The sequence below is a fragment of the Triturus cristatus genome, chromosome 2_1, assembly GCF_964204655.1.
Source record: "Triturus cristatus chromosome 2_1, aTriCri1.1, whole genome shotgun sequence".
Taxonomy (NCBI): domain Eukaryota; kingdom Metazoa; phylum Chordata; class Amphibia; order Caudata; family Salamandridae; genus Triturus; species Triturus cristatus.
The window spans coordinates 82,603,109-82,617,257 of NC_140581.1; positions in this window are offsets into that span (position 1 = coordinate 82,603,109).

Genomic DNA, 14,149 nt, shown 5'->3' on the forward strand with positions numbered 1-14,149 from the left:
CTTTGTTTACTTCTTGTTTTTAAATCCTCCAATAACAGCGCAACTCACCCCAACCGGCCTATCACAGCGCGACACTCTCTGACGTCACCTTCCTTTGTTCGCAGCAGTTCCCATCACCGGACACACGTTTCACGCCTGCACTCGTCCCATTCATACACTGAAATAACCGATTAAGTTACTTCTCTGGCTGTCCGTCCACAGCCTCTGACTGTTCGTCCACAGTCTCTCGAAATTGTTGACCTCGATTGGCAACCGTCTGCCCCCGTCCGGCCAGACAGCTCGCCTCTGATAGGTTACTAATACTCCGATCCACACACAAAAACCCACGACCAGCGTTAAGTTGCCATACACACACACGTTCGCTCCCCCTATCTCGGTCCAGGTGATCGATGGTACCTCACAATCTCCTTTGGGTGGTCAACAAAATCTATCTTGGGTGTCTTCTACACCACACTTCCCGGGCTGCGCGCGCTCACAGCGTGATCTCACAATCACTCAACATACACACCAACTCCGCAAGACATCACACAACAAATCAACACCGCAATCTACAACATCTCGTTTTGTTCATACTCACTCCTGGAACTGCTGCTTTCTGCCGCACTGCTACTCGCCGTCGATGTTCATCTGCCGCCGTCGTCTCCCGCTCGCCGTCTGATGATTCACCATCACTTATCGTCTATGGGCCTCAAGGATCACTTATCCTTATCTAATCTAATCGTCCCTCGCTATCGGAAGTAACCATCCGTCTCTGCTACCAACTGCTCCGGCCCAATTTCTTGTCGGTCAATTATCTACAAGAACCCACTCTGGCCGGCTCCTCAATACGAGGCACAATAAGTACATAGGCACTAACACAAATGCTACTCTACAAAGAATCCGCATACGACTAAAAATAACCAAAAGCACAATTTCTAAAAGCATGAGGTAGAAAACTACCAAGCCAATGTCGATATTGGGGATACTGGACCATACCATCTCTGTCCCTACTCTATGCTAGATGTCATCCCTACTTAACAATCCCTTGAGACCCTAAAATCGAGAAAAAGGTGTCAGAGTGAAACTTCCTAAGAAGTCTTCACTTGGAGAGCTTGATCTATAAGTGCTCCCTCTAGCTCCTCGCCTAGCTCTTCTCTGCTCTGATCTGCTCTGTTCTGCTTTTCCACCCTCGGGGCGCTTTCCCTAATACAGAACCCCAAATCCTAGAACACGCCCTTTTGCACCTCCTCTCCAGCCGGGTCGTCTTTCAGTAATTTTCCATTGAGCGTTGTCCAGTTCCATCGTCCATCAGCTTGGCCTTGAGTCCCAGACACCGTCCGCACTAGGAGATACGATTGGCACATTCCAATGCACTCCCATGTCTGGCTTTAACTACATAACTCAATTCGTGAACAAAGAACTTCTCTACTAACGAAGCAACTGTCCTTGCACCTGGGGTGAGATCATGGAATGTAGACATACTTCACATTTTTTAACTTTGCAATTTACTACAGCCTAAAACCTCTACTAGAATAAATCCTTTTGGCCTATTGCCCCCGGCTAACATAAGAAAATAACAGGCCTTTCTCCTTAACGATATATGTGAATTCTGGCCACTACTCGGTTACACAAGCATGCCTAAATCAAGCTATTGACATTTACGTCTTCTCTTTCACGAATTTTATAAGCAATCTACATGAACGTTTTCTAGGTTATACGTTTAACTTCACATTGCGTTCATATAAACTAAAACTCTATGCATTTCTCTAAATACATTCACAATACAATTGTACATTGCTAATACTTCTAATTTAAATCGATACAGCTTATACATCTCTTAATATATTTCACACAAAATACCTGAGTACACATTTGATTATATGCGGGAGCCAACTAACTGTGAATATGGCGCACCCCTACAATTTTCAACCTTTTAGGCGCTACATCAGGTGTTTCCTGCTGAGTGGAGAGAAGGATTGAGAATGAAGAGGTGGCGGCCGCGGTCGGCGGATAAAAGGTAAAATTATTATTTCTTTCCCCTCCCTCCATCCCCTGCCCTACCACCCGCCGTCGCTACTGAACAAGCGCCCAAGTAAATGCAATCCTGATTTATTTTTAAACAGAGACTCTCCAGCTACACCAATTAGTGAATCAGAGGTTCTATGGGATATTTTCTTTAGAACCTCACAATTGAAATTAGATGCCCCTACTTATCAATCAAATAAAATTAATGCACAAGTGGACCTCCTCAATGTCATGGCAAAATCGGTCTTGGGTATTGACCGGAAACAGGACAATTCAATATTCTAATAACCCAGGCTCAACCTCAAGCAGCAGCATTGTACATAAACTGTACTTGTGCACCACTGATGAATAAATTACCTACAATTCCAGATCTTTTGACAACCCTAATTGAAGATATAAAAGTAAATCTGCACATTCCTGGGTGTAACAACTCTATTCTGCCTGCACAATCAATGGAGGAAACCAGCAGATTTGGTAATTGTACCAGCAAGAACGATCGCACAGCAATTCATAGTCACACTACAGAGCTATTAGGGAGGACAGACAAGGCTGCTAATGGAAACACTATCGACCAACCCGACAATCTTCAACCGTCTTCTCCACCATATACAATTACTAAAAAACAGACACACTGCACACATATGGACTGCACCTGCTGCATACTTTGGTCTTTAGCCCAAAAAGGACTTTGCCTTGCTCTGGAAGTTGGAGGAGTGAACCCCCCGAAAGCATTAGGTTAAAATAGCTCCACCTACATCATCTCTACCAAGAAGAACCCAGCTGGGCAGCATTCAGTGGACTTTTAAGGATTTGGCCTGGTGCATTGTGGGTCTTCTAGTCCCAGATTACCAACGAGACACTCAGAGATTGTAGAACCTTGGATTGGTGTCGTGGACCCTCCATGACCCAAAGGGAACGTCTGGAGAAAAAGAACTGCCCAGCTGGACCCTTGGGCTGCACAAAAGAGGACTGAACTCATAAGGCCTGCACCTGCTGCACTCGCAAGGCTTCACAACAGAAAGACTTTGCCTGTCTTAGAGGATTAGGAGTGAGCTCCCTGATTTGCAACAGGTAGAAAAGTGCTGGAGGGCTACCTGCAGTATCAACAAGGACTACAACAGCTGGCAGGCTTAACCCGGATTTTACTTGGATTTACCAGGTGCATTTTAGGAGTTGTAGTCCCAGGCCCCCAGAGGCAAATCAGAGCCTCTGAATACTTGGCTGGTGCTGTGGACTACTTTCCTGTATCAAGAAACATTTCTGGAAGCAAGTGTAAAAGTTTTATATCATAGGTGGTCTGAAATCTTGACTTTGTCCTGGTCCAGTGTGAACTTTTATAACCCTTTGAGCGCTTTTTGCTTCTAAGCGGTAGCTTTACTTTTAACCTTTTAACCTTTGAAAATTCATAACTCTGGTTCCATACATTGGAGTTTTGTAGTTTTGGTGTCCTTTTTATCATGCAAATATTTCCTATTTTATAAATTGCTGCTGGATTTTTATTGTGTGTTTTGTCTTACTAATTTAATGATGTTGTGTTTTAAATGCTTTACACACTGATCTCCAAAGTTAAGCCTGACTGCTCGCACCCAGCTACCAAGGTTTGACACAGGAATCATTTATTGAGACCTTGACTGGACCTTATATTGTGTGGCCTTATTAATAGTGGCATGTACCTACCTATACATTTTAATAAACCACATTTCAACAAAGTGCATGGCAGGAAATGATGCCATATAGCCTTTGACTGATGATATCACAGAAAGTAAATTCACTAAAGAAAGTAAAAAACTAAAAAAGGTATAAACTTGATATTTTTGAATTTTCCAACCATATATTTATTGGTTTGCTGCTATCATATGTCAGTGATGCATCAATCAAGCGCTACAGGGGCAGCCAACCATGTGTCAATCATGGTAAGCCTAGTACTGGCATTGAATGCCAGCGCCATCAACAAAACGCCCAAACACAAATGCGAAGAGTACCTTAGGCACACATTAGTAACACCATGGGCCAGATTCACAAAGTTTGACCAAAAGCGCAACTTTACTACTAGTAAAGTTAGACTTTAGCTCTAAACTTGGACTTTAGGTTGAAACGTAGACTTTTGGTCTACGTTTACCTTTGTGAGTCAGGCCCTATCGGCGGTATCAGTGTACACCTCTTTCAGAGTCTCAAACCATAACAGCCACAGCAGCAACAAAAGCTTCTCTCATCACACAAAACAGGGACTGTAACAGCTAGCCTTTTTGAACAGGGCTGTCTTGGCTTCCACCTGCAGGATACCCATTATCAACCCAGAGGGCTAGAAATAATAGCAGCAAAGTGCTTCAAACTTTTATTTCCGGTAATCCTCCGATTACAAAAAGAAAGAAGATTTGTCTTGCTCTGACCTCACATAGTTGCATAATAAGCAAAAATAAATGATTACTCTGCTGCCATGCTCTTTTGAAATGTACTTTGATAGGACTGAACAATAAACATATCAATCAGCCAGTATAAGCAACGTTGTTTGTAAAACACCGCAAAATAAAACTTGAGGAGACCAACTTTAAGAGATCGATTCCACTAGTGCTCAACATGAAAGAATATTTTAAAGAAATAAGCACATTAAGAAACATGGGGCCTCATTTACGGCATTTTGGCGCAGGGCAGCGCAGCAAGGCATCTTGGCACCTTGCTGAACTACCCTACACCAAAGTGAATGCTGGCTTCCTGTCCTTTGTGCCTGCGCTGGTGCCGTTTTAGCAGCCTAGTGCCAACGTGAGCGCTTTTGCACCATGGCTCTGTTGCAGGCAGGTTTATTTTTGTGCAGGAAGGGGCACCTTACTGAACAAAAAGCAATCCGAACAGGCATTTTCCTCTTTCAATGTGTGCTGCAGGATGCCCCACCTCATCAGGTGGACGGATTTGGCACTTCCCCAGGTTTACATCACTTGGTAAATCTGCGGCAGCGTCAAATGCCATGGGTGTTGCATGGGGAAACCCACAGCAATGCCCATGCAATGCCTCCCGCGCGCAGCGTTAGACGATGCAGCAATTTGGGCTGCATTGCCTTTCTCATGATTTATGAGGCCACTCTCAACATCGCAGCCTATCGTGGGAAAATAACCCTGTGTCAACGTGGAATTCACAACAAGGCGACCCCATGCGATCGTTTGCCTAAACAGCGACCAATGCCAGCGATACAACCACCTCGACGGAGATAAAAACACAAACCCCAACGCCAAAAAACCTGCGATGGCCCAAAGCGCAATAAGAAAACAGTGACAACCAGCGCGAGGGCAGCAATACTCATGCGTAATGCAGGAAAAAGCTAAATAACAGCATACGGAAAATGGCACAGAAAACAATACATCAAAAGCGGAGTACCATGGATGCACCCTGACCGACTGCAGAGGACAACATGTACACCACAACATCCAACCACCGTGGAAGAACAGAACCGACAGGCACACCGCATGAAAGAGACCAGTGGCAGACAAATCAGAGCCGCAGGAGCGACTCGCCCACCGTGCAGCATACACACATAAGCAGAAGTGCACCTCGACATTGACAACATCCCGGTACGAACAGCAACCCCTCCACAACTGAACACAGGACACAACTGGTTCTGCAAATGTGCACACCATGGCAAATCACATCTGAAACCGCAGGAAAATGTAACATGACAATGTACAAGTACAACCTGTAACCTGCAAATATGTTTTAATCACACATGCAGTGCAATTGGACATCTTCTATTGTCCCATGATTGCTATGGACGGCCACAATGTGACGTAAGTAAGTGATGGAGTTCCTATGGGCCATTCCTGTTGCAGCTGCAGTGGGATGTGGGCCACCTGCCCCATGGCCACCATCATAGTCCGGTACCTCTGAAACTGGGATCCATGGGGCATTGGTGCGAACACAGATGTTGTGCAACAAAACAACATGCAACGATTATCTTGCACACAATGTCTGGGTTGTACAGGAGCTTTCCACCTGTGCTGTCCTGGCACCTGAAACATGACTTCAACACACCAAATGTGCGTTTAACGATGCCCCGGTGCGTATGTGGGCTGCATTGTACTGCCTCTGGGCGGGTGTGTCCGGGTCTCGAAGGGGTGTCATCATCTAAGGGTAGAGTGCATATCCTTGATCACCTGTGTCAGTGCAGGGTGAAAGAGTCAATACTTGGTTCGGCAGGATGTGATGGCAGGGCCCACTAATACAGTGACACCTGTGCTGGCTGTTTGTGGGGTGAGTGTAAGCCAGCCCTCAGGGAGTAGCTGGTGCTGGCATCAACTCCAAAAGTCATCAGACACTCAGAAATGTAATGTGAGTACAACAAGGGGGAATGACTCGAGTCGCACAGAACTAGTGGCCCCGGATACACAGCGGCCGACACAGGCCCACCGCCACGGGACACTGACTTGCGGGAGACTGGGGTGGGGTCATGAGGGCAGAGCAGGGCCTCACATGTGTCATGGGTGCCTTCCGCGGAGTGTCACAGGGGAGAATGGGAGGCCTACCCCCAGGGCATGAGGCAGAGGGCACATGCCAGCTGTGTCCGGCAACATGGCAGATATGAATGCCACAGACTCGGGCCACACACCAAGTCCGTACCTGTCTGTTGCAGATGACAACCCCCAGGCCACGGGCTCAGACACCAACGATGTTCCGCCGGAGGATGACGGTCACTCATGGGGCACAGGGTTAGTGGCACCACGTGTCGCCGGCTTGCTATGAACAGGGTTAGTGGCACCACGTGTCGCCGGCTTGCATTGAAAAGGGTTAGTGGCACCACGTGTCACCACCTTGCATTGAACAGGGTTAGTGGCACCACGTGTCACCGGCTTGCGTTGAACAGGGTTAGTGGCACCACGTGTTGCAGGCTTGCGTTGAACAGGGTTAGTGGCACCACGTGTCGCAGACCTGCGATATGGAATTATGCCTCACTGATCGAAGGGAGTCTTGTGCTGTGGCCGCTGCCACGGACTTGGGGTCACTGCCATTCAGGACTCAGGACACTGTTCCACATGTGGGACCTACTGGGCCGAAGAGAATGCTGGTGGAGCATGTAAATTAGTAAGGAGTGATGTGGACCAGCATCGGGGGGGGGCAGCGATGGTCTGCGGAGGCTGCTGAGGTCACGGGACTGGGGCTTGGTGCTTGCACCGGCATGTGTTGGGCCCTCTTTGACACATGACGGTGTCGGCAGGTGAGCAGTGCGGCACTGGTGCGCTGGGACGGGCAGGCCTGGTCTGTGCATCAGAATCCTGGGGTGCAGCAGGCGCACAGGGTTGCAGGCCCCGCTGCTCCGGCATCGAGCTTGTGACCGGCCGCGCGGTACCGCACTGTCAGTGACGTTGGCCTTCCTGGGAGTGGACCACACCCTGCGTAATGGGGTTTGTCACCACACCCCTGCGCAGCTCTGGCGTACTCAGGACCAACCCACTATGCTCACACACGCGGGGGGACGCAGCGTGCAACACTTCGCTATCTGTCCCACGGCCTGGGGTGGCATGGTTGCATCCACTGCTCAATACTCTCCAGTCACCAGCAGTTGTGGTCTGCAGGGACATATCAGTTATTTGCATTCCCATGTCTGTCCTGCACATCCACGCCTCACTTCTTGTTGTGTACATTCCCACTCACAGGTTAGTTGCATCCTCGCACATGGCTGCATTCCGCATCTACACGCAGCTGTTGTGTGGCTGTGGTAGCATGAAATGTCTGTATTGGGTGCATGGATAGGCCAGGATGACCATGGAGTGGTGTTGTCGTGTCTGGTAGGTGGTTGTGTAGTTTGACATGTTGTATGTGGTTTGGTCACGTGTGTATTCCCACAGTTGTGCTTTGTGTGTTGGTGGCTTTGGGGTGTGTGATGTGTTGATTTGGTACTTACCAACGAGCAGTCCCATTCCATATGTGCCATCCTGGAAGCGCTGGTTGATGATGGACTGTTGGACGATGAAGGAATCATGCACACTGCCTGGGTAGTTGGCGACGACATTGGTGAAGAGTCCCCGGTGGTCCACTATTGCCAGCACATTGATGGATTGCTGATGCTTTCTGTTGTGGTAGTGGCGTGCAGTATTCGCAGGGGGCACAAGTGGGACATGTGTGCAGTCGATTGCCCCCAACACGGCTGTGAATCCGGCTATGGCATAGAAGCCTTGCTTTGTCTCCAGCTGTTCCTGCACAGTGTAGCTGCTGGGGTATGAAGCTGAAGATGGCATCCAGGACAGGTGTGGTGAACTTTGATAGGGCTGGCTTTGAGACCCCTATGACTCTGGAAGTTGTTGGTTGGAAGGTACCAGAGGCCAACAGGTGCAGCACAGCCAGCAGCTTTGACTGTGGGGGGATGTTGGTTCTCCGCTGTGTTGGGACCGTCAGCCTGTGGGCAATGTGGGTCTTGACGCAGAGGATGGTTGCTCTTTTGAGCCTGTAGTAGGCAATGACTATCTTGGGCGTTAGGTCTGTGAGAGTGGTGCGTTTTCTGTAGGTCCGCTGTCTTACTCTGCATTGCCTCTGTGGTGGTCCAGGAGGGGGGTGAGTCCAGGTCCTGGGGGTTGTGGCGGTCCTGGGGGTGGTGGCGGTGGGTGTTGTGGCCCTGTTGGGGCTCCGAGCTGCATGATGAGCAGCTCCATGGCAGCGTTTGTACTGCGGTTGTGGCTGTGTGCGGGCCTCCATTGCCTACTGTAGTTGGTTGTCCTTCTTTACACCTGCTTGAGGCAGGTGGTAAATACCTGCGGCTACCGCGGCTTATCACCTGTTTTTGGTTCGCTTCGCAGATCTGGCAGTTCATTGTGAAAGTGGTGTTGTGTTTTTTTCGTGTGTTTTTGCACGGGAACGCCTACTCTGCATTTTATTAGGGTTAGTTGGTGGTGTCCGCCGTGGCGATACTTTTTGGGGCAGTTATCGTGGGAATACTGGCGATGTCTGCAATGTGCACCAGCTTGTGAATGGGGTGTTAGGTCTCTCTCCACTTTTGAAGCGTTAAGTTAAGGTGGAGATAAATCGTAGATACGTCCTTGTGAATATCCCTCAATGTGTTTCCTGTCTGTCTATATTTTATAAAACAAAAAAATATAGGTAATTGTGGGATATATTCACAAGAACGTGTGATAGCTACCGCAAGAGTAGCTTAATGCAACTCTAAACATCGCAGCCCATCGCGGATAAATAACCCCATATCAACGTGGAATTCAATTCACAACAAGGAGGTACCATGCAATAGTCTGCCTAAACTGCGGACAATGTCTGCAATACAACCACCTCGATGGAGATAAAAATACAAACCACAACACAAAAAAACCTGCGATGAGCCAAAGCGCGATGAGGAAATCAGCGATAAGCAGCGCCAGGCCTGCAACACACCTGGCAGGCAGAAAAATCACCATAAAATAGAAAAAAAGCCCAAACACAAACTGACCAACACCCAAGCACCATGGAGGCAGCCGGAGCAGATGCAGAGGACGAGCGCAACCCCACAAGCACCCAGGTCGACCAGCCTGGGACCTCGGGGACAGGGAAGGGCATGGACAAGAAGAGAAAGACAAAGTTCAGTTCGTAGGCGAAAAGGATCATAGTCACGGAGGTGATGGAACACCATCAACAACTGTTCGTCACCTCCAACGTGTCACTGGGCACCAAAACTGGAATATGGCGGGACATCATGGACAAGGTGAATGCCGTCAGAGAGCACAAGAGGACAATGGACTAGGTCAAGAGGCGATGGAATGACATCAAACGGAAGGCGAAGGAGAAACTCGCAGCCAACCAGAAGGCAGCAATGCAGACTGGAGGTGGGGGCCAGCGCCACAGCTCGTGCTGGATGACATGGAGGAGCTGGTGTCAACAGTCATCAGTGTGGATACTGTGGCCGGAGTCAGGGGACAAGACACTGCTCGACAGGACACAATACAACCGCAACAGGGTGAGTGACCACCAGGTACTGGGGGGACAGGTGGAGATGGCCACGATGGCACACATGCACAATCAAGCAGAGCACAGTGCACACCCTCAATGACTCTGGGTCATCGCCCAGATCTATAGACTGTCACAATGTACAATACCATGCTGTCTAAATGTCAACGTGTACCATGCGGCTACATACATGTGGACACATTACAATACACCATCTCCCCTTCACATTGCAGGGCCACCGTCAACACCCCCTGCAGAGCAGTACCAGCCACTCTTCACTGATGACGAGGAAGGCAACCCCAGCATCGACGCACAAGCCCTCCTAGACATCATTGACATCATCCGCGACTCACCTCCAGGATCAGGGCTGACCAGCTGCATCGAGGAGAACCAACCCACCACCCAAACCACCCAGCAGGAGGCACCCACGGCCCGGCAGTCTCCCAAGACCCCCAGGAACAACACACGGCCTTCCAATGCCGTTTCCTGGAGGCCCAGAGGGAGACGGCTGAGCAGGTGCAGTGGGGTTTGACCTCATGGCCACCAAACTGGACGCCATCTTGGGTGTCTAGGCCCGCTCCTTGGTCTCCAACAAGCCCTGACTGACATTACAGGAGTTCTGACGTGGAGAGAAGAACACCTGTCCACTCAGAGGGGCACCAGCGATACCAGCCGTGAGCTGGCACACATGTGGAGGCTCATAGAGGACATGGTGCGGACGGAGGCAGAAAGGATGGCAGCCACCGCTGCACATCAGCGAAATGTAGCTGGGATCTTCCATGCCCTGCAGATCATCATCATGGCATTGCTGCCACAAGGCGTGTGCGGCCTGGTGTACTGCTATACATACCGGCAAGTGGTTGGAGACACACCGGTGGCAGAAAGTGAGCAGTGTGGCCTGGGTGTGCAGGGGCAGCTCTCTCTCTCTCTCTCTCCCTCTCTTCTTTTCTCTCTCTCTCTCCCCCTCTCTTCTCTCTCTCTCTCTCTCTCTCTCTCTCTCTCCCCCTTTTCTTCTCTCTCTCTCTCTCTCTCTCTCTCCCCCTCTCTTCTTCTCTCTCTCTCCCCTCTCTTCTTCTCTCTTTCTCTCTCCCCTCTCTTCTTCTCTCTCTCCCTCCCCCTCTCTTCTTCTCTCTCTCTCTCTCTCTCCCCCTCTCTTCTTATCTCTCTCTCTCCCTCTCTTCCTCTCTCTCTCTTTCGCTCTCTCTCTGTCCTTTGATGTGCAAAGGACACACCTTCTCATCATGATTTTTGTCTTGCAGGCTGTGACCTACAGATTGTCGCCTGTTTTGTGTTCTTATCGCAGTTCTGGCTGGTCGTTGTGAATGTTATGGAGTGCTGTTGTCGCGGCTTTTGGCACGGGAATGCTTACTCTTCATCTCATTAGCGATAGTTGCGGGGGTCATCTGTGGCGATGTTTTTTGCGGCTGCTATCGCGGGTAAACTGCTGCTGTGGGCTGTTAACACCAGCTTGTGATTGGGGCGATAAGTTTATCGCAACTTGGCTGCGATAAAGTGCCGTTAACTCGGCGATACATCCTTGTGAATATCCCCCTGTGTTTCTTGTGAGTGACTGTTCACGCTGTTCTTCGTGAATTCCAGGTCAAAAGCTGAGCAGATAGACCTTTATGGGGAGGTGAAAAACAGGATGTGATTTGCTTAAATACCGACGTATATTAACATATATCTATATTTAAGGTTAATAGTTAATTGTTAGTGGAGCATTTTGTTGTATATGGCTGCTTAATTTGCTAAAATGCGACAGGCAAGAAAGTATGAGTTGATATTTATCAGGTAAATACCATGTTTATCAAGTAAATAAATGCAGAAATATACCATTTTACAACTTCATTTATTTTCAAAACACAAAATAAATATGGATTAATATCAATAAGATGACTAAAACATAAATATGGATAAATACAGACGTAAATGTTGCAAAAAAATATTAAAACAGGAAGCACTAGCTATGCTATACTATTTACATGGTGCACGTTCTGTCATTGAGATGGCCTCAGATCACCAATCAGCTTTGGTTCCTTCTCGACATGCCTTCAGGGATTCCATTATAGATCATAACATGGCACTGCTTGTGAGTTATAGTGAGCTACAGGCAAGCTGATTAGTTGTAGCTAACTAATGGGTATATTTACAAGGGTGCTGAGCCACCAGGACGTCACTTTTAGAGACGTTCTGGTGGCATGATGCCCTTCTCCATATTTACAGAGCAGCACTAAGCCACTTTTTGTGGCTCAATGCCGCCTTGTAAACACAGCCCCTTTACATGCGTCACTTAGATCGAAAGGGGCGTGCAATGGGTGGTGCTGTGGGCATTTCACCACAACACCCATTGCTTTTTGGCGCTGCCCCAGATTTACAAGGATGTGTACATTTGAGGCCGCGCCAAAAAACTAAAGCCATGCAAGAGCAGGCGTCAGAGCGGTGCAACGAGGAGAAATACTTTTATTTCGCCTCGTTTTTGCGTATTCTGTGCGTGCTGCATGTGGCACACATATACTGCGGCACACATAGAAAGAGTAAAACACCATTAAATAATGACAATTTGCCACTTCTTTGTGTGCTGCATTCTGCAGCACACATAGAAGTAACAAATCACCATTATAGTTTGTTTATGTGCAGGAAGGGACACCTTCTTGCGCATAAACAATCCTTCCCTGCAACGCAGGCGCCCTTGCACAATGGTGCAAGTGTGCCTGCGTTGGCGCGCTAAGCAGCTAATTTTAGCACCAGCACTGGGGAGACACAGGGGTCGCTGTATTGTTGTAAATTCGGTGCATCCCTATGTTTTGGAAATGTCAGAGTGCAGCGGTGCCAAATTTAGCGCGGCTCCGCGCTCCGACATTTCATTTAAATATGCCCCTTTGTTGGGTGGATAATGTGGATTCTTTTTGGAAGTGTACTGCTGTTTGATGGTGTGTTGTTGATATGGGAGATTGCTGTTTTGAGCACACAGATGTGTATTTAAGGGGGACATCTATGCGGTGTTGACAGTTGACAGGTTGTTCAGTCTAATGCATTGTGTTGATTGTCCTTGTGTTTTGTTATTCAATGACAGTGCTTTTGGGAGCAGGTTACCACCTAGTTAAGGGTAACCTGGTTGTACAGACTTTTATTGAACTTTACAGAGTAATACAAGCATATCTCTCGTCCCACAAGGCATCTGTGCCATAATGCAGATCGTCAATAACAGTGGTCCATTAGCACAATGCAGTACAAGCAAAAGGCCCCCCACCCCGTTCCCCAGTAAACCTCCCCCAACAACGCCCCCCACCCCAGCCACCCCCCCAAGCATGTCGCCAGTAGCTAATGGAGACAAGTGAACCCTAAAGCCTCCAGCACCGCAGAGGTCTGCCTAGTATGTTTTCTAGCAGGTTGTGGTGCTCTTGAGTACTTTTGAACCCCAGTAACAGCCGCTCAACAGCATCTCAGCGCTGCGTTAGGTGCATGTGCTATGCAGTATTCTAAACATATTGTTGGACGAAAGCTTGATTTAGAAAATATCAGAAAATAAAGGGCCATATTCACAAGGAGCTATTGCCAAATTAACTGCACTTCATCGCAGCCAAAGTCATGATAAATTGACCTCCCCATTCACAAGCTGGTGCTAACAGCCCACAGCACCAGTTTACCCGCGATAGCAGCCGCAAGAAACATCGTCACCGAGGTTCACCGCAACTATCGCTAATGAGATGCAGAGTGGGCGGTCCCGTGCCAAAAGCCGCGACCACACCACACCTCAACATTCTCAATGACCAGACAGATCGGCGATAAAAACACAAAACTGGCGATAAGGCGCGTTAGCACCTGGAAATCTACACCTGCTCTGACCTGTTGTAAAGTCGGACGGCAGCCTGCACCACAAAAGGGAGCACAACCCGCAGCCACATCGGAAGGGCCACAGATGCCGCGGAGCCACCCATCATGCGGCCCGCACACCCAAGAGAGCCACAACACCCACCGACACCACCCCCCGGACCACCCCTCCTTGGCACCCCCCACCCCCAACAGAGGCATGCCACATCAGTTACTTAAAAACATGTACAAAATATTCTGCATGATGTCACACAATCACAACAGTTGAAATGCATGTGTCGTCACAGAAATGAGCATCACACATTCACTTTCGAAGACACAAATACAACTTTATTAATATGAACACATTTTTCTCTGTTGCTATAGTATCGCTTCATCAGGGCACACACTATTGACTTTACAG